The following is a 23,521-nucleotide window of genomic DNA, read 5'->3' on the forward strand; positions in this document are numbered from 1 at the left end:
CACTGCTGCAGTAGCCTTAGCTATGTGGGTTATATCCTGCCAAGAGTATAACAGCTGACCAACTTTCAGAGCTTCAGGCTATCTTCTACATGCCAGAACTGTTAGGCAATTCAAGCTGAACTGATAAAAGACAAGTGTGGGAGTCAAGCCCTTCAGAGCTTTACTGCCTCCGAAGAGTGTGCTCCTCTAGAACCTTCTGTTTTCTAAATATTGTTGCTGTTTTATCAATTTCCTCATCAGAAAAGTTATTTTAAACTAGGAATTTTGTATTTTAACAGATTGTCATGAGACTGTATCATACTTTTAAATGGGAACACTTTCATGTCAGTTTAAAAGTTGTGTAAATTAACTGAAAAAAAAAATTCTGTGGAGATATTGTGTTTATTTTACATCTGTGGAGCTGGCAAAGTGTTTGAAAGTGCTTTTTACTGTCTTTTTTTCTTTATTAATGCCTTTACTGAATTATCAGTTAAGACATAGCCAGAGATACATTTATATAAAAGAAAAAAATCATGATAACATGTTCACTGCTACAAACATTATACATCACACTTGCTTTCATACAATTATCATCAGTCCGCCATTGCATAACTTCCTCAATAGCTGCCTTCCCTTAAACCTTACTGCTCCTCCAGGACATTATTCTGCATGTAGTGCTCCCACAATTTCCATTTTTATGTAGTTTGCTCCTACCCTTTTCAAAAAATCCCACTTCGACTTTTATCTGTGTTACAATATTCATTCCTTCAAATACAGTTGGTTTAGACTTTGATCTCTATTTTCTAGTAAATGTTTTCTGGCAGCCACCAGAATTAAATATAGTAAGGCCTTACTATGTCTAGACCATTTAGATCCTGTATCCCACCTCAAAAAAAACATTTCCTTAGTTACACCCATTTGCTCACCCAGCATGTTTGACATGGCACTCTTTAGGGAATTTTTAAAGTCTACCAAGTCATTACATTCTAAAAACATATATTCCCATTTATGTTTCTTCACCATTACACCTCCAACATTTGTCATCTACTTGAGGAAAAATTCTTTGGAGTCTGCTTGGGGTATAAAAATACCTATGCAAACACTTCCAAGCAAAAATCTAAAATCTTCTAGACTTTGTTGCATACTTGGGGGACATATATATGACTTGCCATTGTTTCCTTGTGAATTACTTATCCGGTCTCTCTTCCCAATCTTTTCTACCTCCTCTGATTGATTCCTGATGTTATTGTGGTGTATTTTATATGCTCTAATAATTATCCAGTTTAACAGTAGCTTCTGTTCTAAATTCAACTAAAAACTCTACCAGAGTAGGTTTGTTACTTAGGATTCCCTTATCTCGTTCTGTTTGCCTATACTCTGATATCAATCCTTGCTAGTGAAGGCAGTCTATAGCCTGCAACCCAAATGTCTTCTTGGTCTCTTCCCATTTTATTCCCTTTCTAGTTATTTGTACTCAATGCCTTGGTTCCTTTGTCAGTTTTCTCCATAAATTCCAGCCCCCTCTTACCTTTTCTCTGTACCCCTAACTGCAGTCATCCTTATAGGCAGAGTATCCTTTTTCCATTTTCTTATTGGCTAAGTTTTTTGAATACTTTCTGCTATTTTACGAATATGATATTGTGTATGGCTGTTGCTATTCTCCATAAGAATCTACATCCAAAATCGCACTGTCTCCTTATTTCTTGAATTTTCTCCCTGTTTCATCATCATCCATTTCCACTTTGAATTATAGCTTTCTGCTTGTGTTATGCATATGAGAAGCCTTAACCGTGTAGTTCTAAAGCACCTTGTTATATTGGAAGAATCAACTTGTCCCATTTGACCGTTGCCATCTTCCCCTCCCAGATAAAATCCTTCAGTTCTTTATTAATTACTGTCCACAACTTCTCTGGTTGGTAAAAGTATGCCTGACCTGTATATAACACTAAAGGGACTAAAACATCTTCACTGCTTGCATCTTGCTACCCATATCCACAAACAAGAAATTCCATTTCCCTTGTTTTCTGTATTATCTTTTGTTCCATATCTTCTCACATATCCTTAGCTGACATAACAGAATCCATTTTAACACATACTCATAAATACTTTATTTTATAATGTCCCCATAAATATGAATTTTGCTGAACCAATTCATGTATAGGATACATAGTATACAGCAATGGCCGTTGTTTTTGTCTTCATTAATTTTATATCCAGAAAAAAAACTTTAAACTGTTTCAGAATGTTCTACAGCACTGAGATGTTCTTTTCTGGTTTTATCAGGTAAAAAATAATATCATCTGCAAATAAAGAAAACTTTTCTTGATTGCCATACCAGTTATTTTCTTGAATTTCTGGGTCCCTTATTTTATTTGCAAATGGCTCTAGATATAGTGCAAACAACAAAGGGGAAAGAGGCCACCCCTGCCTAGTTCTTTGTTCAGGCACAGAGAGGAGCCCTTCCACTTTAATCTTTGTCTCTGATCCCTCATATACCCTCCTAATTGACCTTGTTATTGTATCAGGCAAAACAAATGTTTCCATTTCCCTATTAATAAAATCCCAGCTTATCTGTTGAATGCTTTCTCTGCATTAACAATAACACACCTACAATAGCAGCATGTTTCTTATATTCTGCTTCCCCCTGTATCATCATAGTTCTATTAATGTTGTCAAAGATTTGCCTTCCCTCCACAAAATCACATTTATCTATATCTATCAATTCTGGCAGCACCCTTGCCATTCTTTTAGCTTATATAAATAAACACTTCATCATCATGGTTTAAAGTTGAAATGGGCTTATATGAAGCTGGGTCTGATGCGTCTTTACCATCTTTAGGTATTACAGTCAACACAGCTTTATTTCAGGATGTTGGTGCTCCCCCCTTTTAAAATACTGTTAAACTAAACCTTGCAGATCTTCATCATTTTCTTCCCTCCTAATTTCCAAACTTCCATAGGAATGCTATCTATTCCTAATGACCTTCCTACAGATTGATTATACATCACTGTTTTTATCTCATTTCCTCATACATTCATAGATTGGTACTAGGCTGAAGACCCTGGAGGCATTTTGATGCCTAGCCAAGTTTTCCTGAAAGAATAATGATGTCCTGTATCCAAATAGGACATTAAGGGACAGGCAACTATGAGTTATCTCTCCCCATAAGGGACACGGTTGTCAGGTGTTCTTTACTGTTAATTGCTGAGTCTCATCTACCTCTAACCTTGGCTTACTTAAGTCTTCAATAAATATTTCAGTTTCTACTTTTTCTTGATTTCCACAATCCTCTGCTTTATACAGATGTTCATAAAATTTCTGAAATATCTCTCATACCTCTACAGAATCTCTGGTTATTTTTCTTGTTATAAGCCTGCTAAGTTTGGCAGCAGCCCTTTCTGCTTTCTGTTACCTATGTCATTGTGCTAGCATTTTGTGCGCTGGAGTTATTATAAAAAATGCTTAACAGCTATCTTTTTAAACTCATGCATGTTATCTAAATACACCCTTATTTTCTCTTTAGCTGTCTGCAGTTGCACCGCTTCTTTTTCTTCTGTGAGATTCCCCTTGTTCTGCAATACTTTGACCATTGTCAGCCTCTCTAAATAATTCTTGTTAATTATTAACTATATCTGTTTTATTTCTACTCTATTTTTGAACTTCACTTTTTATTTTGTTCTACCCACTAGCAATAACTCATTCACTCTGATGGAGCTCAGGAAGTTTGCAATGTAACTTGCAATGGGCGGAGCCTAAGCCTTTTGACAGACTCAAATTATGTCCTCACATTTCAAACTGTTCATATTTCTGGAACCATAGGGTTTATGAAATAAGTATAAATGTCAAACTCCTCACCACAAACTATTTTTATAGTGGCAGTATTCTTTAGGTTCCAGATGTTAAACCAAATTTTATAAGTCACAGTAAACACCATTAACTATTACATTTGTAATATTTACTAACAACTTACAATATCTCAGCAACCACTCAAGTTACATACATGCTGTCAGCAACATTTTATTTGTCTACCTGAGAGCTTTCATATGAAGCTAAGGAGTTTTGTCGGTGTTCCTTGGTTGTTGAAATATTTAGAAAAATGTGGCAATTATATCTATATAAATTAATACCATAAAAATAACAGTATCTATTTACCTGCACTATACAAAGGTCAAATATTAATGCAGTTGAGTTTGAATTTTGTAAGCTTTAAGACAAAATCTTTTAAAACCTTGTACATAGCACAGTTTTGGAATTATTGATGCAAATATGAACAAGCAATATTTAACACCTAGAAGTGTCAGTAAGAGTTAACTGCAGATGTACCTGGAGGCGTCATTCAGATGTAATTAATTAAATTCCTCTCTTTTAAACATGTAGGTGGGGAAGCATCAGTGTCTCATTTTTACTTCATTACCCTGCATTTTTATCTTAGTTGTTATTGGCACACAATATGAAATAATTATTGGATCTGTGTGAAAGCTTTCAATTAAATATACATGTTCCTGTGAAATATAATTTCTGTCTAGTCTAGCCCAGCTACTTTACCTTGGGAAAAAAATTGTAAATTCTCTTTGAGTTTCTACTATTGAATTCATATCTTCCATAACAAATAGTTTCATAAATTTCTTTGGAAATCTACCCTCTTTTATTATATTTTCCCTTCTAGCTCTGCCAGATATCATCCTCACTGTTGCAAATCAAGTTCCAGTCCCCACCTATAAGTACTATTCCCTGCTGAAAGCTAATTACGTCTCCCAAAATTTTCTTAAGTCTATAGTAGGAGTTTTAAGAGGAATATAAATACATGCCAGGTAATCCACATTTGTCAATAGCTCCTTACTACAGCAAATCTACTATTACTATATTTTCTCCCCTCATGTCACTACTGGAGCTTCTCAAGAAATTAGCATAAGCACCCACATTTTCTTTTGTCCATGATATTCTGCTGAATATCCTTACTGAAACCCTTTCTTTATCAACTTTATTTGGTCACCTCTTTCCAATTTTTCTGCTGTAGCATTTCTATTTGCAGTCTTCAGTTTTTAATATAATTCATTACTCTTACACGTTTGTCTATACCTGTGAGGCCATTCACATTCCAGAGTAGTAGCAATTATGATAAGAAGTTGTTATTCCCACATATTATATATGATAGCTTTTTTAAATGTCCATTACCAGCTTTTCTGTTACATGCACCCACTATTTTTTGTCAGATTGATCTCTTACACTGCTGTTTTTTGTTATCTACATTTGAAAATATGCCCCATTTTACAAGACTTTTTGTTTTACTGAAAATCCTCAAGCAAAAAAAACACGCACACGCACACACACACACACACACACACACACACACACACACACACACACACAAAATACCTCCATATCCTATTAACTTAAAACAAACACACAAAGCTATGTACAACTCCAAGTAATGAAGTTTAAACCTACAATTGCCCCAAATTGACAGCTGCACACACAGGCATAACTTAACCTAACATTAAAGTTATCCATGCTAAAACATGTTACAGCCTGTGCTCCTACTTACACTAATTGCTGTCTGTTCTTATCTTATCTTCATTTCCCTCCCAGAGGTGAAAAACAGAAAACATTAACCTTTAGCCTTAAAAAACTGTTCTGGCTTTTATTGCTTCCCCTATAGTCAGTTTGTCTCCATGGAAACACACATACCAAATGTACAGCTCTGCAAAATTTTCAACTTACACTGAATATTTATTTGCCAAAGGAAAACTTTTCATTCATTGTCCTGTTATTTACTTGCTTACACAAAAACATTTTATTAGATTAAGCCAAAGGCCTTAATCCAGACATTCACTTATAGAAAAGTAAGAGTGCAATTTTACACCCTATCTTCCATATAAGCAACTCAAGATTACAACATATTAACTTATGCTTTTGTCAGGCCTCTCTTCTCTTTTTACATTGTGATACCTACATTTCTTACAACTAAAAGAAAAAGAAAAAAACATGCACTTGTTTACTTTAAAATCTTTATTACATGCAATAACTAAAAATGCTTTATGATATAACATGCAATTTATATCATGAAATGCTTTATACAGATACTATTAAGAACATAAATTGTTTTACTTACACTTATTTTTCTTTTTTCCCCTCTCTCTTTCCCTTCACTGTCCTTCCAAGGAGTAATGACATGAAGTGGGGCATATACGTTTCAGTCCCACACAAGTTTAACAAAGTTAACAAAAACGTTCAGTTAGTACAGTTTTACTTGTAAAGCCATATTTCACAAATGTAACTGATGCTTTCTAGTCTCCTATGTATTCACTAACTTATTTCTACTCTTCTCCATCTCCAAACTCCAGACTCAGGTTCAAGTCCAAGGTACTCTCGATTCTTCTAGTCAGCTCCTGTGATTTTTTTTCTATCAAGCATTGATAAAGGTTTCACTGGCAAATTCTCTGTATAAGCTTTATTATCAGATGAATGAGAAGCAGATTCCCCTTCTGTTAAATGGCTCACTTTTTGTTGGACAAACTTTTTTATTTACACCAAACCCTGTTCTATATCAAAGATGATTTTGATTCCTCAGGGGAAAATATATTCTGAAGACAGATGGGCATAGTAGCTTGAATCTCACACATGCGTCTCTGCTGGGATACATTTGCTTCTCTTTTGCCTGGTGTACAGCGAGTAATCTTTTTCCACAAACATTCTCTACTTTCTTCAAGTTTTAATACTCACCCTTTTGCCACTTTTTGTCAGGATCATTTCTTTCTTCTTGTATGATTGCTTCTTTACTAATACAGGTCTTGACTGCTTTTTCATTACCAGGTTTAGAGCACAGACATGATGCGCCCTTTCAAATGACAAATCTTGATGTGGAATATCAGCCCGGTTGCTTATTTGTGCTTTCATAAAAAAAAAAAAATAATAATAATACAGTGTGTTCTTCTAGTTTTGCTGGTACAACAGAAAATCTCAGGTTTTCCCTGCACGCTCTTTCCCCTAACTCTAACGTGTTTTGAAACAGCACTTCTTGACCATTCTTATATTCATGCAGCCTTTTCTTCATTTCACTCTCTGCTTTTTTGCAGCTTTATCAGTTCATCTGAACAGCAGTTTAAAGCTTCTCCCATTTTTTCAGCCTTTCATTATTTGAGTTGATATACCTCAATGTTTCATTTATTTTAATCAGCTCTGAGTACATTTGACATTTTTTTCCTCGATTACTGGAAACCATATCTTGCATCAAAACTGGAGTTTGAACTGATTTTTGCTGAACAGATACAAGATTGTTTCCCATCATTGTTTTCTTTTCATCTTTTCTAGTTGATTTAACTTTCGTCTTTGCTGGTATTCAGATTGTGTACTTATTAGACAGTAATTGAATTTACTAAAACTTGCAGAGTTTCTGGCCCTTACCTCTTGGTTTCTTTTTTCACACCGGGAGAGATGAAACAAGCTGTTGATCAGTGTGCAGCCATCTTCGAAGTCTTTTACTGTGTTTTTCTGTCAAAAAGTAAAGTTTAAAGACTTGTAGTATTTACTGGCATTTGCTGCTTGTCTTTCCCGGGAAAGAGACATCATTTTTAGCTTGACCAAGGAACAATCTACAAAAACAAAAAGTTAAGCAAACAGCCTTTTACACCACAGCAGACTGGAAATTTGCCTCAGCTGCAGGTGGGTGACTGTCTATTGCCATTTGTTGTACCTCCCTACCTCTCAACCTGTTAGTGCAAGAATGTGGACAAAGGCCAACAAAATGGAGGGACAGCGGCTCAAAAAGAGGGACATATTTTAAATATTGCTCTTATAAACACAGAAAGTTGCTAGAGTAGCAGGGTGTGTTTTAATATACATTTTGAAGTATTTGAAGTCTGAAACCCAAAGGTATGCCATTATTTAATGATTTAAATCCTCAGTACATACCAGTTATTTGTCATAAAACCACAAATTCTATGAGGAACAGACCAAAAATATGAGTCAAAAATCTGGACATTCTGTGAAAATCTGGACAGTTGAGAAGTGTTTGTACCTCAGACACTTTGGTGTAGCACCTACTGTCACTATTTACTATTTACTATTTACTAGGGGTTATCCATGGCCTCTGCGGCTGTTGGGGCCGCCTCACTGGGCAAGCAGAGCCACCCTTGGTCATGGGAAAGGGAACAGGAATTGTTTCCGTGTTGTGTCAGAATGCTGTGTACATCCCTGGGTAGCAGCTGCCACCATTAATACCACAGTTGGCCTTATGTTTCCTGTCAAAAATAAACAGAAAACTAAGCATGTATCTATTACTCCTCAAATTTCTTTGGACAAATGTAGTTAACTGGTTCTGACTCGGGGGTTTAATTCAGGCTGTTGAGCCTACTTGTAAAAGTAGTTTCTGATAATAGAAAAAGGGATACCTTTTTTCCTGATGAGATTCAAGATTCTGAATCTAAACAGGATGATGAAGACACAAATACATTGTTTTTCTCCTCCGATTTCTGATTCAGACCCAGAGGAGAGTTTAATTTCTGTTTCTTACTTTGAGGGGCTTCTCTTTCTCTGAAACTGTTGCTAGAATGTACCAGTGTTTACAGTGGGAGAACACTGAGGTTTCTCAGTCCCTCAGAAAATATTATGAGTTGTTAGAGAAGGATTTTCCAGAACCTAAACCCATTCCTCCTGTTCTGTCTACTGTAGAGGATGTGTGTGTCACTGCCTGCAGTTTTCCTGATAGTCAACCGGTTGTAACTAAAGAGGCAGATAGGATGTTTAAAGTTCCTCAGTTTTTTAAATTTTTATACAGTATTCCCAAATCTGAAGCAGCAGCTATAGCTTTATTGATCTCACTGCTGCTAAGCACTTAGTTACTTCCACTCCTACTCTTTCTGATAAGGATGGAAAAATTATTGATAAGGATTGGGGAAAAAGTATATACTTCTGCGACTTTGAATTTCAGAATTTTCAGTTGTGAGGTTCATCTGTTAAAGTTTGTTCTGACTAATTACGAAAGTATGAGGAACATTTTATTTGCAGTTTTTTCTTATGAGGAAAAATCTGCTTTATAATTTAGTTCCTTCCATTGCACAAATCACTACTCATTGTTTATAGTATGTATATGATTTGGTTGATACTTCTTCCAGGGCCATGTCCACAGGTACTGTTTTGAGGAGGTTTACATGGCTGCATTCTGAGAACCTCCCAGATGATGTTAAAAATGAGATTTTAAATTCACCTGTGATAGCGATTTAGTGTTTGGCTCCTCTACTGCAAAGCTGATCAAAGAGTGTAATGAAAGGGGTAAGCTGATCCAGGGTATCTGTAAGATTTTTCAGTCCTCCTTTTGTAAATTGTTCAATGGGTTTTCTAACTTCTCGTCCAATGATAGCAAAAAGCAGAATACACAGCCTCAACAAATTAAAGATAAACAGAAGTTTAAGAAGAAATGGCAAGGGGGGTTCAAAAAAGAGGCCTTGAACCTCCCAAAACCAGAGACAGTCCAACAAGTCTGAATGACTGTTCAGGAGACCATGTGACCCCCTCCCACCATGGCTCCCTTTTTTAAACACCTTTATTGAATTATCACGTGACACAGACACATTTCCATTCATATAAAACTAATCAAACTATATTAACATAACAAACATTATGCTTCACATATATTGCTATATATATATATATATATATATATATATATATATATATATATATATATATATACACACATTATTCAATTCTTGCCTTTTTTATTACACAAGAAACATCTTTATCAAACCATCACTTACTATATAGGCAATCATACATTTGTATAAATTAAAACAAACCACACCAACACACTTCTAGTTGCAAGCATTTTATGTCAATTATAATCTACCCAATCTTTCTCACTCAAACATTACATAACTCATTTAAGTCCTGCGGCCTTTTAAACCTCATTGCTCTCATATATGTACTGTTCCCACAATTCCCATTTTTTTCCTATGTGGTTTGCTTCTACCCTTTTCTAAAGATCTCCATTCCAGTTGTTTTATTTATGTTATTATATTCACTACTTCCAATATAGTTGGTTTAGATTCTGATTTCCATTTTCTAGTAATTGCATTTTTGGCAGCCACCATTATTAGACACAGCATTACCATGTCTAGGCAATTCTAATTCTGTATCATAGCTCAGAAAAATCATCTCCTTCATCAGACCAGTCTGTTCACCCAGCATCTCCGACAGTGCATCCCACAAGGAATCCTTAAAGTCTGCCAACTCACCGCACTCCCAGAAAATATGTTACCAGTTACTTCTTTCTTCTCCTTCACACCTCCAACATTTGCTGTCTGCCTGAGAAAAAATTTTCTGGAGTCTACTTTGGATATAAAAATATCCGTGTAAACATTTCCAGGCAAAAATCCTAAATATTCTAGATTTTGTTACATATTTGGGAGACATACATATATCCTCCCATTGTTTCTTTGTGAATTGCTTATCCAGTCACTCATCCCAATTCTTTCTAACTTCCTCTGATTGGTTCTTATAATTATCATGCAATATTTTATATGGTCTACTAATTATTCTTTTTTTAATGGCAACTTCTGTTCTAGATTATATTAAAATCTTGACCAGTGCTGGTCTTTTGTTTAGAACCCCACTATGTCTTTCTCTTTGCCTATACTCTGATATCAATCCCTGATGGGGAAGGCTAATTTCTAACCTGCAGTCCAAATACATTCTTGGCATCTTCCCATTCTGTCATCTTTCCCTCTCTAGTTATTTGCTCCCAATACCTTGGTTCCTTTGCCAGTTTTCTCCAATAAGTTCCATCCCCCTCTTGCCTGTTGTCTGTATCCCTAATTTCAGTCATCCCTAGCAGCAGAATCTCTTTTCTCCATTCCCATGTTGGTTTAGTTCTTATAATACTTTCTGCTACTGTATGGATATAATATTCTGTATAATTATTGTTATTCTCCTTAAAGGCCTGCATCCAAAATCCTAGTCTCTCCTTGTTTTTTGAGCCTGCCCCCCCCCAGTTTCATAATCATCCCTTTCCACTTTGAATTACAGTTTTCTGCTTTGGCTAGATACAGGAGTCTTAACTGTAAAGCTCTGAAATACCCATTCAGATTGGGAAAAATCCCAATTTGCCCTGCTCTACTGAAAGAATCAGCTTATCCCACTTGACTCTTGCCACCTTCCTCTCCCAGATAAAGTCTTTCAGCTCTTTATTAATTGCTATCAACAAGTTCTCCTCTGGTTGATAAACATATGCCTGACCTGTGTATAAGACTAAAGGGATGAAAAATGTTTTAACTGCTTGTATCTTACTAACCATATCCATATAACAAATCTTCCATTTTCTCAGTTTTTGTATTATATTTTGCTTAGTCTCTTCCCACATATCGTATCCTTAGCTGCCACTCTAGAGTAATTTTAATTCACACTTCTAAACAGGGGCAGCTCATGCTATTGGGCTGCAGGACTGCAGCCCCCCAGCTGTAAAACAAAAAGAAAAGAAAAGAAAATAATAAAAACAAAAAGGGATCATGGAACATCACGCATGCGTACTTGCGGCATTTCCGATATCCGGACTGCTGGTGAACCAGTCTGGAGCATGTGCACAGAATCCAGACTGTCTCACCAGTGGTCCAGATTAGGAAGGCAAGGATTCAGCAGCATATCCCAGAAGTCTATGCAGATACAACTGCATAGACTGGACAGGGATCGAACTGCAATGTCCGCAGGCTGGGTGCTACCCAGCCTGCTCTTGTGGGAAGAACTTGCTCAGACTGCAACATCCGCATTGCAGGAAATCTCAGCACGGGCTTTGCAGGAAGGAATACTTGGATTTACTGACTTTGGATGTTTGGACTACAACATCCGCGGACTTTACAGACGAACTGCAGGAAGGAATACTTACTTTAAGGTATGGAACTGACAGAGTGTGTGTGACGAGCTGCAGGAAGGAATACTTACTGTGAATGAGCCCTGTGGAACTCCTCCTTCTGTACCCCTATCTCTGTGATAGCATTATTAAGGTATACAGTAATTGTCCTGTTATCAAAATCCAGTTTTGTTCAGCTGTAGAAGTAGTAGATGGTGGTCCACAGTTTCAAAGGTATGTTTAAGATCCAGGGAAATGGCACCTGTGAATAGTCTGTTTTCTATACTGGTATAGATTTGGTTAGCTAAAGTATCTAATGCTGTTAGTGTACTGTAGCTGAGACAGAGTCCATGCTGAGAGTATATCATCCTTGTGATTATATTGAAGTATTTGTCTAAAGATTAGCTGTTCCAGAGTGTTGGCTCTAATGCAGGGGTTGACCATCAATCAGGAGTCAGTGACTGTGAAGGAAGTGATAACTCTGGGGAAGGGCAATATTAATGAGTGGGTGAAATGGATTTGGTAGTGAGAATGAGACTGAATATATGTTATGATGGGTAGCTTAGAATGGTACTGTCAACTCTTAGTAATTTGGGGTATAATATGTAGAAACCTGGGTTGTAACTCTACCATATTTTATGCAATAGTTCCTGGGTGTAGGGGTGTATATGGTGGGCAAGGAATGCTGTTAAAGAATTTTGTTGAAGGAGAGAGGGAGGGGAGTATATTTTGTTTTTCACTCAAGTAATATTTTTTGTAATGGACTGTACATTAGTTGTAATGTTTGGAAATATTTTACTGGTACTTATGTTTGTAATTGCCTGCCAGAACACATTTGATTCCCTGAATAGATTACTCCAAAGAGAGCAACAGAACTTTAGTTGTGTTGATGTTTATTCTGGTGCCTTTGCATAGCCTTTGGAAGAGCTCTCTTTTACTCTGGTTACTAATGTCCTTTTCTTCATGTACTCATGCTTTGTCTCTTGCTTTATTTATTTTTTTTACTGGAGACTCATTGGTTTTATAGATGGAATAGGTTAGCTTATATGGAGAATACTATATTATTGAAGGTTAAATATATCTTCATAATTGCATACCTGCTTCAGTTTATGAACTGTAGCTGTTTTCTATAGTGATTAGCTGGCTTCAGAAATTATACTGTTAGCATGAGGCAGGGAGGTAGTTTTTCAACTTTAAATTTCCAGGCAGTAGGAAATGAACAATAGTCAATCTTATTATGTCAGAGAATTTGTTGTGTTGATTATTTATCAGCCATGTTTGTGATAACTGTATCTAGGACTGTATTTTCCCAGTAATAGGCTTGGATCTGCTTGGATCTGGTACTCTCACAACCTGTTTATATTTCTGACAGTTACTTTATAATGGTAATACGGTTCTGCCTTTAATTGATTAAGATGTTGGTTGACTGACCCCTCCTCCATATGTGCATACTAACATAAACATTAGGGTTTGTCATACTGACTTTGTTTTATTGTGTTGTTTGTTTCAGGTTCAGGAAGTGTATAAACCAGGGTGTTATACTAAGCGCATTAATTATATTGATGGATAATAGTAAAGTAAAACATGTAAATCATTAGTAAAGAGATAGTACAATAGTTAAAATTGATGTGTTAGAGAAAAATGCTAGATCAGAGTGAAGACAGAATAGAATATTTAGAAATGCTGTGGCAGAGAAAAGTATTGGAATAGAGGGGACAATAATTTGTGCAGCATAAAAGTATACTAATGGAAGATAAAGAAATTAGTGGTACACACTAATTTTTGCAGCACAGTTAAGTAGTGCTGGTAGTTTACTCAGATAGAAATGTATCAAACTAGGTATGAAAATAGTTAGCAATTGGCCAAATGAAATGATGTGTGGCTTGAAGCTATAAGAAAAAAATATCTGATTGGTTGTGATGATGGACAGCAACAGGACAAATTAGACGGGGTATGGTTTGAAGTTTTTAAGGAAATAATGCTGCTGGGGTGGGGGCAAGTGGAATATATGGTACAAGAGGCAAATGAGTCTGTGTACAGTTTTTGTAATCTTTCTTACCATCCTCTGAAAATTCTTTACATTTCATGGCTTGCATGGAATGAAATGTTTCATAGAAAAGTCCAATGTTTTTTTTAATTGTCCAGTGTTATGGAATATATAGTAATAACTTTAATAAGATGTCAGCTTTAGTTCTTTCTTGAGTTCATATGGCATTCTTCTGTTGCGGCTGCTTTTCATAGTTGTCCTGTTTGCTCTGTAGCACAATTCTGTTGAATATATTGTGTGTAATTCCTTTAACCTGAAGTTGGTTTTATAGATAGGTGTCACCCTTTGGTGTGTGTGTGTGTGTGTGTGTGTGTGTGTGTGTGTGTGTGTGTGTGTGTGTGTGTGTGTGTGTAGATGTGTGAGAGAGAAATGCCCCAGTTGCTATATGGTGATGAGTAGAGAATCAGGCTTGAAACTTGTACCTTGGGCCCAGGTGGCAAGAGCCTGAATTCCCTACCCACCACCATTTGTAAAAAATTTGCAGATTTCTGCCTCATATTTGTTCTGTTATGTTCTGTTCCTCATAAAATCTTTGGTTTCTGACTGTATTTTTGTATTTACACAGTCAGTAGTGCAGTGGTAGCATTGTTGCCTGACAGCTACAGGTTCTCTGGTTTGATTCTTGGCTGGGGTGCCTGCTTGGTTGAGTCTGCATGTCCTCCCCGTGTTTGTGTGGGTGTGCTGTGGTGTCCTCCCATCTTACAAAGACATGTGTCTGGAATGTTTCTTCCTGGGCCTCTGCTGAAAATTGGCTTTTGTTCCATGTCAGACATTCCTGGTTAACAAATGTGAAATAAATAAAAATGACAAGCATTTGAATGTCAGACTTCATATTCTTAAGAAAGTACATGGTAACACAAAACCTATTATTCTAGCAATTTTCTAAGTTTATAAGATGGATATTTGAAATTCGTCCCTATTTTTGGGACTGTATTCCCCCATTATTGACTTCATCGAGGTTTTTTGTGCTAAGCTTGACAGCTATGGTGAGAACTGAATTCACTAAATGGTAGCCATTTAAATTTCAATCTTCCTTTCTTTCACAAAACAGCTGATTTGGCATAGTGATATGTTGCTGTGACTGTTTTACAAAGGGTCTTGGGTTCAAGACTTGACAGTGAAATGTATGGTGGTAACACAGTATTTTATTTTAGCAACTTTCCAAGATTATACAAGCAATGTTTAAAATGTGTCCCTGGTTTTTGATCTTTTGCCCCCCCCCCAATAAATTTTGGCTTTTTCCAGATTTTTTGTGCTGCAAAGTTCAGAGATACAGCTGAGTGTTGAGTAGATTTTACAAGGATCTGAGAGCTACAGGGGAAGATAAGTTTAGTGTTGCTTATGCTGAGTCTGCTTGCATTGTTAATAGCACAACAGGTAGTATACTTGCTTTTGATGCAGAAGGCTGTGGGTTCTACTCCCACAGTATGTAGCTCCATTGCTTATACTGTACTGTTTTGTAAAGGGGTAGATGCTGCAGCCCCTTTTGGTGAAGATACCTAGTAACTATGAACCTGTTATCAGTTTGCCATCCATTCCTTATTGCAGTATTACTAGCTTATCATTTTTTAATGTAGCATAAGCAATTTATTCCTCAAGGGCAACAGGCACTTTATTTGTAGATGAAACAATGAAATATAAAGTTATTTACTCACAGCAACCTCTTCATTAGTTACAGATCACTTTAATGTGGAGTTATTTAGCTTTCAGAGATTGTGCATATTTACTGATACTGGTGGATTGTAGAAGTTTGAGTAGACTTTTATGATGTAAATGTTCTGAATTGGGCAGTTTTGTCATTATTGGTGCATGCATTTTGTTTCATTGTTTACTGGGAAAATGTTCAAAACAATACATTTAAAATGCCCTCTAACAACTGTACTGTATTGTACAAGCAATACAATTTAATGCAATCAGGAAGGTGTATCAAAGAGCACCTGTATGTTTCGTGTGCAAGGGGCCTATGATTTGAAAACAGCCCATAGTTAATCTTTATCTGCCATTGGCAAAATGTATTTTCTTTGAATGTGGGTTTCAATGCTGTTTCAATGAATGTGAGTTTCAAGGGCAGAGAAGTTTTAATGCTAAGTCTATTTTCATTGTGAGACTGCATTGCTTTGTTTAGTAGATATCTATTAGTGTTTGTGCTGTAAAATGCAAAATAAAACTTTCAAATGAAATCCAAATCATCTCAGAAGTAAAGCAGTATGCACATTACAGTGTTTATGGTAAATTGGGTGAAATAACCAGGGAATGGGACATTGGAATGGCTGCAGGGGGGAGGCTCCATTCGACCATGATTTTGTGAGGGGGAAGGGCAGCAAACTCAAAGACAGCCCCGGCTGAACTATACCTCTCAACTGTCCAGATTTTTGCAGAATGAATAGACTTTTGCTTCTTATTTTTGGTTTGTTCCTCATAAAATTTGTGGTTTTCTGGCAAATCATTTAGGAATGAAATCACTAAATAATGACAGACATTGAGCTGCAGATGTCATAGCCTTCCGAAAAATGCATGTTAAAGCAAGACCTGTTATTCTATCAACTAAGTTTATACAAGAGCAATTTTCACTACTGTGTTGTATGTTCCCCCAATATATTTGGCCTTGTCCAGATTTCCTGCATTGAGGTTGAGAGGTACATGCAAATAAATAGCTTTATAGAATTAGGAATATCCAAACCTCTCAACTGTCCCCAATTTTGTCTCAAAAAGTTGCTCTCCCCCTAATAATCCGTCCACAAAATGGCAATGGTGGAAGGAAACGTGGAGGGTTTACAATTATAAATAGCTGTAATGATCAGAGTTATAGATTACTTTTATATTAGAAATGTATGTAGAGTCTCTTATTTTGTCAGCTGCTCAAGGTAACAGTAATAATATTAAAAATATGTCCCTTCTTTGACAGGTTCCCAGCTGTATTGTGTGGCAATTTTATATTTTTGCATCACATTTTTGGTCTGTTTTTCATAAAATTGTCGTTTTTTTGGCAAATTAGTGTCAAATCATTAAAGACTGAAGTTAGAAAATAATGGCAGACATTTGAGTTTCAGATTTCATACCCTTCAGAAAATTTATACTAATACAAGACCTACTACTATTCCATTATCTTTCTAAGTTTATAAGAGCAATATTTAATAATTGTCCTTATTTTTGGGCCTTTGTCCCACTTCTATGTATGGCTTTGTCCAGATTTCTTGCTCTGTGGTTGAGAGGTATGAGTGTCAGAGACATCACCGACAGCCAGAGACATTTCAAATTGTAACATACTTGTTGCACCCCACTCCCACATGTAGTGACTCTGGATGTGTTCAAGCAAGGCAAGGAGCAGTTATGCAGTGTATGTGTGCAGAATATTCCTCCATCCAAGGTAGACACAAGTACGACAGTGGCTTTTCATCTGTCCTTGATTTTGCAGAATGTTCTGGTATTCTGTCATATTTTTATACTGTTGATTTATGCTTCTCATTATTCAGAAAATGCATGCTGTTGCAGTGCCATGTTGCTCTGTGTTTAAGTAGCAATGCTTTAATGACCATCAGGTAAGCTTGTCGGAGATTGTAAGATACAAGTAAGCATTAATAAGCATACTGTTAAAGAATTACCAACATTGAAATCCTTTGTGTTGTTGCCATGCAGAGAATATTTACGTAACTAATTAACGTACAAGCCTTAGGTATTGAAATGCATATACGACAGTATTTGTAATAAAGGACAGGATTACAGTATTTTCAGAAGCTTATTACATTTGTTGGAGACTTGCAGTCATCTTTGCAGGCTTTACCCGTAAACTAAACAGAATGTCAATCTATCATATGTGGTCCATAATCTGTACAGTAATCCTTTAAGCAATTTATCTTGAGCTTGTTTCTTGTTTGCAGTTCATTTTTTACTTTGATCATGTCTTCCCTATGAAACAAGAAGATAGTTGTTTTCAGGCAGCAGGTCCTTTTTGGATAATAAACATTTTTACAAATGGGGGTATCACAGAGATTGCTACTTTCAGCATGTTACTTAGTACTTTTATAAAGCTGAATATAAATTATAATTAAAACTGCAGTGCAAGGAGAAGTGGTTTGAGTGGAGTGCTGCTTGTTTTTTTTTATACTTGATTTTGACTGGCATTCCGGTAATGTATTTAAAAAGGTTTTTTTTCATGCCCCACAACCTTTTTGTTTCCATCTAGATATTAAATAAGCTGCCATGTTGCCAATGCATTGAAATATTTTTTCTTCTACACTTCATTTTGTCTTGATTGGACTTGTAATAACGTTTTGGCACCCAGGGCAGTGTATTTAATCAAAGTTCCAGTTGTTGTGATTTTGGTTTCTAGTTGGTCACACCCCTTCCCATTGGCCCCATTCATTCAGCTGTCTCCTACAGCCCCCCTTTGATTTGAAGTCACCAGCCACCACTGCTTCTAAATACTTAATTTTATCATGTCCCCATAAATGTGGATATTCCTGAACCAGTTCATATGTGCGTACATAAAATACCACTATTGCCTTTGTTTTAGCTTCATTAATTTTGTATTCTGACAAGATCTAAAACTGTCTCAAAGTGTTCCAGAACACTGTAATGTCTTTTTCTGGTTTTGTTAGGTATAAAATAATATCATCTGCAAATAAAGCAAGTTTTTCTTGACTACCATGCAAATTATATCCTTGAATTTCTGAGTCCCTTATTTTCTTTGCCAGTGGTTCTAAATATAATGTAAATAAAAAAGGGGAAAGATGACACCCCTGCCTTGTTCCTCTGCTCAAGCAGAAATTATTAGAGAGGACCCCACCCACATTCATGTTTGCCTCCAATCCCTCATATATCCTCTTAGTCAACCTTATAATTTTTTTCAGGGAATGCAAATGCTTCCATTGCCCTGCTCATAAAGTCCCAGCTTACTCTGTCTAATGCTTCCTCTGCATCAAGACCTACCAACAGCAATTGTATTTTCTTACATTCTGCTTCCTTCTGGGTCATCAGTGTTCTGTTAATGCTGTCATTGTCAAATGTTTGCCTCCCCTCCACAAAACCACATTGATCCATATCTGTCAGTTTTGGCATTACTTTTGCCATTCTTTTAGCCATTATAGGCATGAACACTTTATATTCATGGTTTAATATTGAAGTGGGCCTATATGAAGCTGGATCTGATGGATGTTTATCCTCTTTAGGTATTACAGCTACCACTGCTTTCTTCCAGGACCATGGTACTTCCCCTTCTCTTAAGATACTGTTAAACAAAACCTTCAAGATCTTTATCATTTTTTCCTCCTAGTTTCCAAACTTCCACAGGAATACCATCTATTCTTGGGGGCTTTCCTGTAGATTAGTTATACATCACAATTTTTATCTCATCTCCTCCTATCCTAACTGTTAGTAATTCAGCCTCATCTACCTCTAACCTTGGCATATTTAATTCTTCCATAAACATTTCCATTTGTATCTTTTCTTGATTTTCATATTTCTGTGCTCTATACAGATTCTCATAGAATTTCCAAAATATTTCTAATACCTCTACAGGATCTCTTGTTATCTTCCGTGTTATAGGCTCCTTAAGTTAAGGCGACAGCTCTTTCTACTTTCTGTTGCCTGAGTCATTGTGCTAAAAGTTTTTGTGCTCTAGTGTTATTTTCAAAAAATAGTTGCTTAATAGCAATCTTTCTAAGCTCATTCATATTATTGAGGTAATCCCTTATTTTCTGCATAGCATTCTGCAGTTGATCCTCTTCTTGTTTTGTTAAGTTCACCCTAATCTGCAATGCTTTCACATTTGTTAGTCCTCTAAATAATTCTTGTTATGTCTTAACCATAGCTCCCTTTCTTTTATTTCTACCCTATTTTTAAACTCCACCTTAAGTTTATCCCACTTCCTAGCTATAGTTTCAGAAGAAATCTCTATCCTCTCTAAGAGCTCCTGAATAATCTCCACTATCTATTCCTTAAACTTCTCTCTTTTCAACAGATAGGGGAAGTGCCATTGTCTCATTTTTATTTCATTACCCCATGCTTTTATTTTAGCTATTACTGGTGCATGATCTGAAATAGTTATTGGGTGAATATCAAGACCTTCAATTAAATGCACATGTTCCTGTGAAATGTAAATTCTGTCTAGCCTATCCCAGTTTTTTTATATCTTGGGGAATAATATGTAAATTCACTCCACACTCCTACTTCTGAATTTACATCTTCCATACCAAATATTTTCATAAAGTTCTTCAAACATCTACCCTCCTTTGTTAAATTTTCCCTTCTGCCCCCCCCCCCCAGACACATCTTCACTGCTGTAAATCAAATTTCAGTCCCCACCTCTAAGTAATATTCCTTGCAGAAAACTGATTATTTCTCCCAGAATTTTCTTAAGCTCCATTATAGCAGTTTTAGGTGGAATGTAAATACATGCCTGTGTAATCCTCCTCCTCCATTGCCAGTAGGCCCTTAACACTACATATCTGCCATTATTATCTTTTTTTTATCTTCTTCTATCATTATTGGAGCCTCTTTTGCAATTAATATATGTACTCTTTTTTTCTTTAACCTATGTATCCCACTGAGGAACAATCCTGAAAACCTTTCTTTATCAAATTCACATTTTCAGTTCTTTCTAAGCATGTCTCCTGTAACAATACTATTTGCACTTTACATTTTTAATATAGTTCACTACTCTTTCTTGTTTGTATTTCTCTGTGAGGCCATTTACATTTAAAAACATTAAAGAAAACATTATTGTATTAAAAAGATATTATTCCCGCCTTTAATGTATAACACCTTTTGTGTTAAATGTCTAGTTCCAGCTTTTGTGTTACATGTATACACTGTTTGACAGGTTGAACTTTTATACAGTTGTTTCTTGTCATATCTATTTGAGCCTGTGTCACATTTATAAAACTTTTTGTTTTATTGAAAGCCCTCAAAAAAAACACATCCTAATACCACCCTAAAACCTATTATCTTAATACTAACACACACAACTATGTACACCTTCAAATATTGAAGTTTTACCTCCTAATAGGAATAAAAGTCCCAGATTGGCAGCTACATTCACATACTTGGCTTACCCTAAAAGAAAGAGTATCCATGCTAAGACGCATGCTGCAGCCTGTGCTTCCACTAAGTGCTGATTGGTTTTGTCTTCTCTTTATAGCCCTCCCAGCTGGGAAAAATCCTGAATGTTTTCAGAGAACATTAACTACCTTGGGAGAGCCCCTGAATGCTTTCAAAGAACATTATCTACCTTGAGAAAACCCCTGAATGCTTTCAAAGAACCTTATCTCCCAGCCAGTTTCTCTTTTCTTTTTTTTTTTCCTCAGCCAGTCACTCTCCACAAGACTGTAGCGAGTTTCTCTTTATCAAATTGTCTTCATGGAGACATGAGAACCAGGCAGCCTGTTTCTCTTTATCAGATTGTTTTCATGGAAACAAGAAGAACAGCTGCAGAATTGTTATTGAGAATACATGTATTTACTATAAAAGCCTCATAATATTCAATGTTCTTTTTTATTTACTTGCTCTTTTTTAAAACTTGTTACTAAAACTCTAAGGTCTTTAATGCAGTCATTCCCCATGCAAGAATGAGAAAAACACATTCATTTTTATCAAGTTTTTAACCAGTTTTTTTCCACATAACAGTGCCTGCATGTCTTAACAGTGAGCAAGAGGAAAGAGAGAAAAAAGGAGAAAGAAAAGAAAAATACAGCAGTGCCTGTTTACAGTTCCCATTACTCTGAAAAATAACCCAAATAACTTTATAACATGTAAAGAAAACCACATGCCATTAAATTGGTACTATTTAAAAATATATTTACTTACAGTTAACTTTCTCCCTCCTCTTCCCCTCCCCAAAGCACTTTTCTGAACAATAATGACATGAAGTAGGGCATATGCTTTAGAGTCTCCCACAAGTCCAACAAATTCAGAAAAAGTCCAATATTTCCATATTTTCTTGTCCTGTCATATTTAAGAATTATTGCATTGTAATCCCATATTTTGTTACTGGGTTTATCACTGATCATCTCCAAAATCCTGTTTCTGCTTTGTTTCCATTGTATTCTTGATTCTTTTATTCAACTTTCATGTTCCCCTTCCTTTTCTCCAATATTTTCCATTGAAATTTTTGAATAGGTTTCACAGGCACAGTCCCTATGTGGTCTTTATCACCAGGAGAACAACAAGCAGAATCTCCTTCTGCCTCACAGCTCACCTTCTGTTGGACAAACTTTTGTATTTCCTCCTTAGCATGCACTTCATCAAAAAATGATTTTGTCCCTCCAGGGAAGTATACCTTGAAGACAGCTGAGTACAGCAGTTTGAATCTCACACCTGCATCATGACATTCCCTGAATAGCGGAATAAAGTTGCTCCTCTTCTGTCTGGTTGTACAGTGAGTAATCATTCTCCACAAGCACTCTGCTGTCTTTAGTACTTTGTCCTTCTGCCACAGTTTTGTCAGAATCAACACCTTCTGTTGGTAGGATTGCATCTTTACTACTAAAGGTCTAGGTTGCTTTCTAATAGCCAGGTTTGGATTATGCACACAATGTGGCCTTTCAGCTAGCAACTCCTGCTGTGGAATACCATTCCAGTTGCTTATTTGTGCTTTCATAAAATTATGCAGTCTGTTACTACCAGGTTCTCTGGTATAGCTGAAAATATCAGGTTTTCCCTATGTGCTCTGTCCTCTAATTCTATTATTTTTTTAAACATCTCTTCCTGAGCAGTCTCATTTTCAGCCAGCCTTTTCTTCATTTCCACCTCTGATTTTTGCAGCTTTATCATCTCATCTGAATATCTGTTTAAAGCTTCTTCCATTTTTTCCAGCCTTTTGTTGTTTGTGTTGATATAGTCCAGTAGTGTTTTGTTTATTTTAACCAGGTTTGTATGCAGTTGTCTTATATCTTCCTGTAGGTTTTTGGAAGTCATATCTGAAGATCGTATTTGTTTTTGCTGAACAGCTGCAGAACTTTCCCCAGTCAGTGTTTCTTTCTCATTTTTTGTAGCTGATTTCTTCCAGGTGTTCTGTATTTCTTTATTCCTGTCATCCAGGCAGTGCACTTTCTAGCCAGTTAGTGAAATTTACCCATATGCACAAGTCTACTGGCCTTCCCTGCTGAGTTTCTGTTTTCGTACTGGGAGAGCTAGGAATAAGCAGTTACTCAATATGCAGCCATCTTGGAAGTTCCACTCTGGCCCATCCTTTTCTTCCAGAAAGTCTGAATCTCCATTTTTCTCTTTGACAACAGATCATTTCAGACAAATGACTACTGAAAATAATTCTTCAAGGTTACAGATGTCAGTGGAAGGAAATTCCTTTCCAGGGAATCATTATTCATCTTCCAGATCAGACTCTTTTGTTTTCGCTGGTTCTTAATGACATGCTGTTCCAAGGAGCAATAGAACCAGTTCCTCCTTCCCAGGTATGGAAAGGTTTTTATTCGGGGATGTTCCCAGTGCCAAAGACAGAAAATATCTAAAGACCAGTTCTGAATCTTTCTTTCCTAAACTGGTTTGTGATAGTGCCAAATTTCAAAATGATGTCACTTCACAACCTATTAGTGCTTCTTCCTCTTTCATGTTTCCTGGTAACACTAAATTTAAAAGATGTTTATCTTCACATCCTTATTCATCCAGACTTTAGGTGTTTCTAAGGTTTGTGTGTCTGGAT

At 36.3% G+C, this 23,521-nt stretch overlaps 1 protein-coding gene across 3 annotated transcripts in view; it reads left to right on the top strand.

Annotated features, from left to right (window-relative positions):
• The window catches only part of CCDC87 (coiled-coil domain containing 87), a 1,578,580-nt gene that overhangs the window by 780,559 nt on the left and 774,500 nt on the right, over positions 1-23,521 (top strand). The gene's annotated exons all lie outside the window — the stretch shown is intronic.

Source organism: Protopterus annectens, chromosome 11.part0 (genome assembly GCF_019279795.1).
Source record: "Protopterus annectens isolate FY-2018-M chromosome 11.part0, PAN1.0, whole genome shotgun sequence".
Lineage (NCBI taxonomy): Eukaryota > Metazoa > Chordata > Ceratodontiformes > Protopteridae > Protopterus > Protopterus annectens.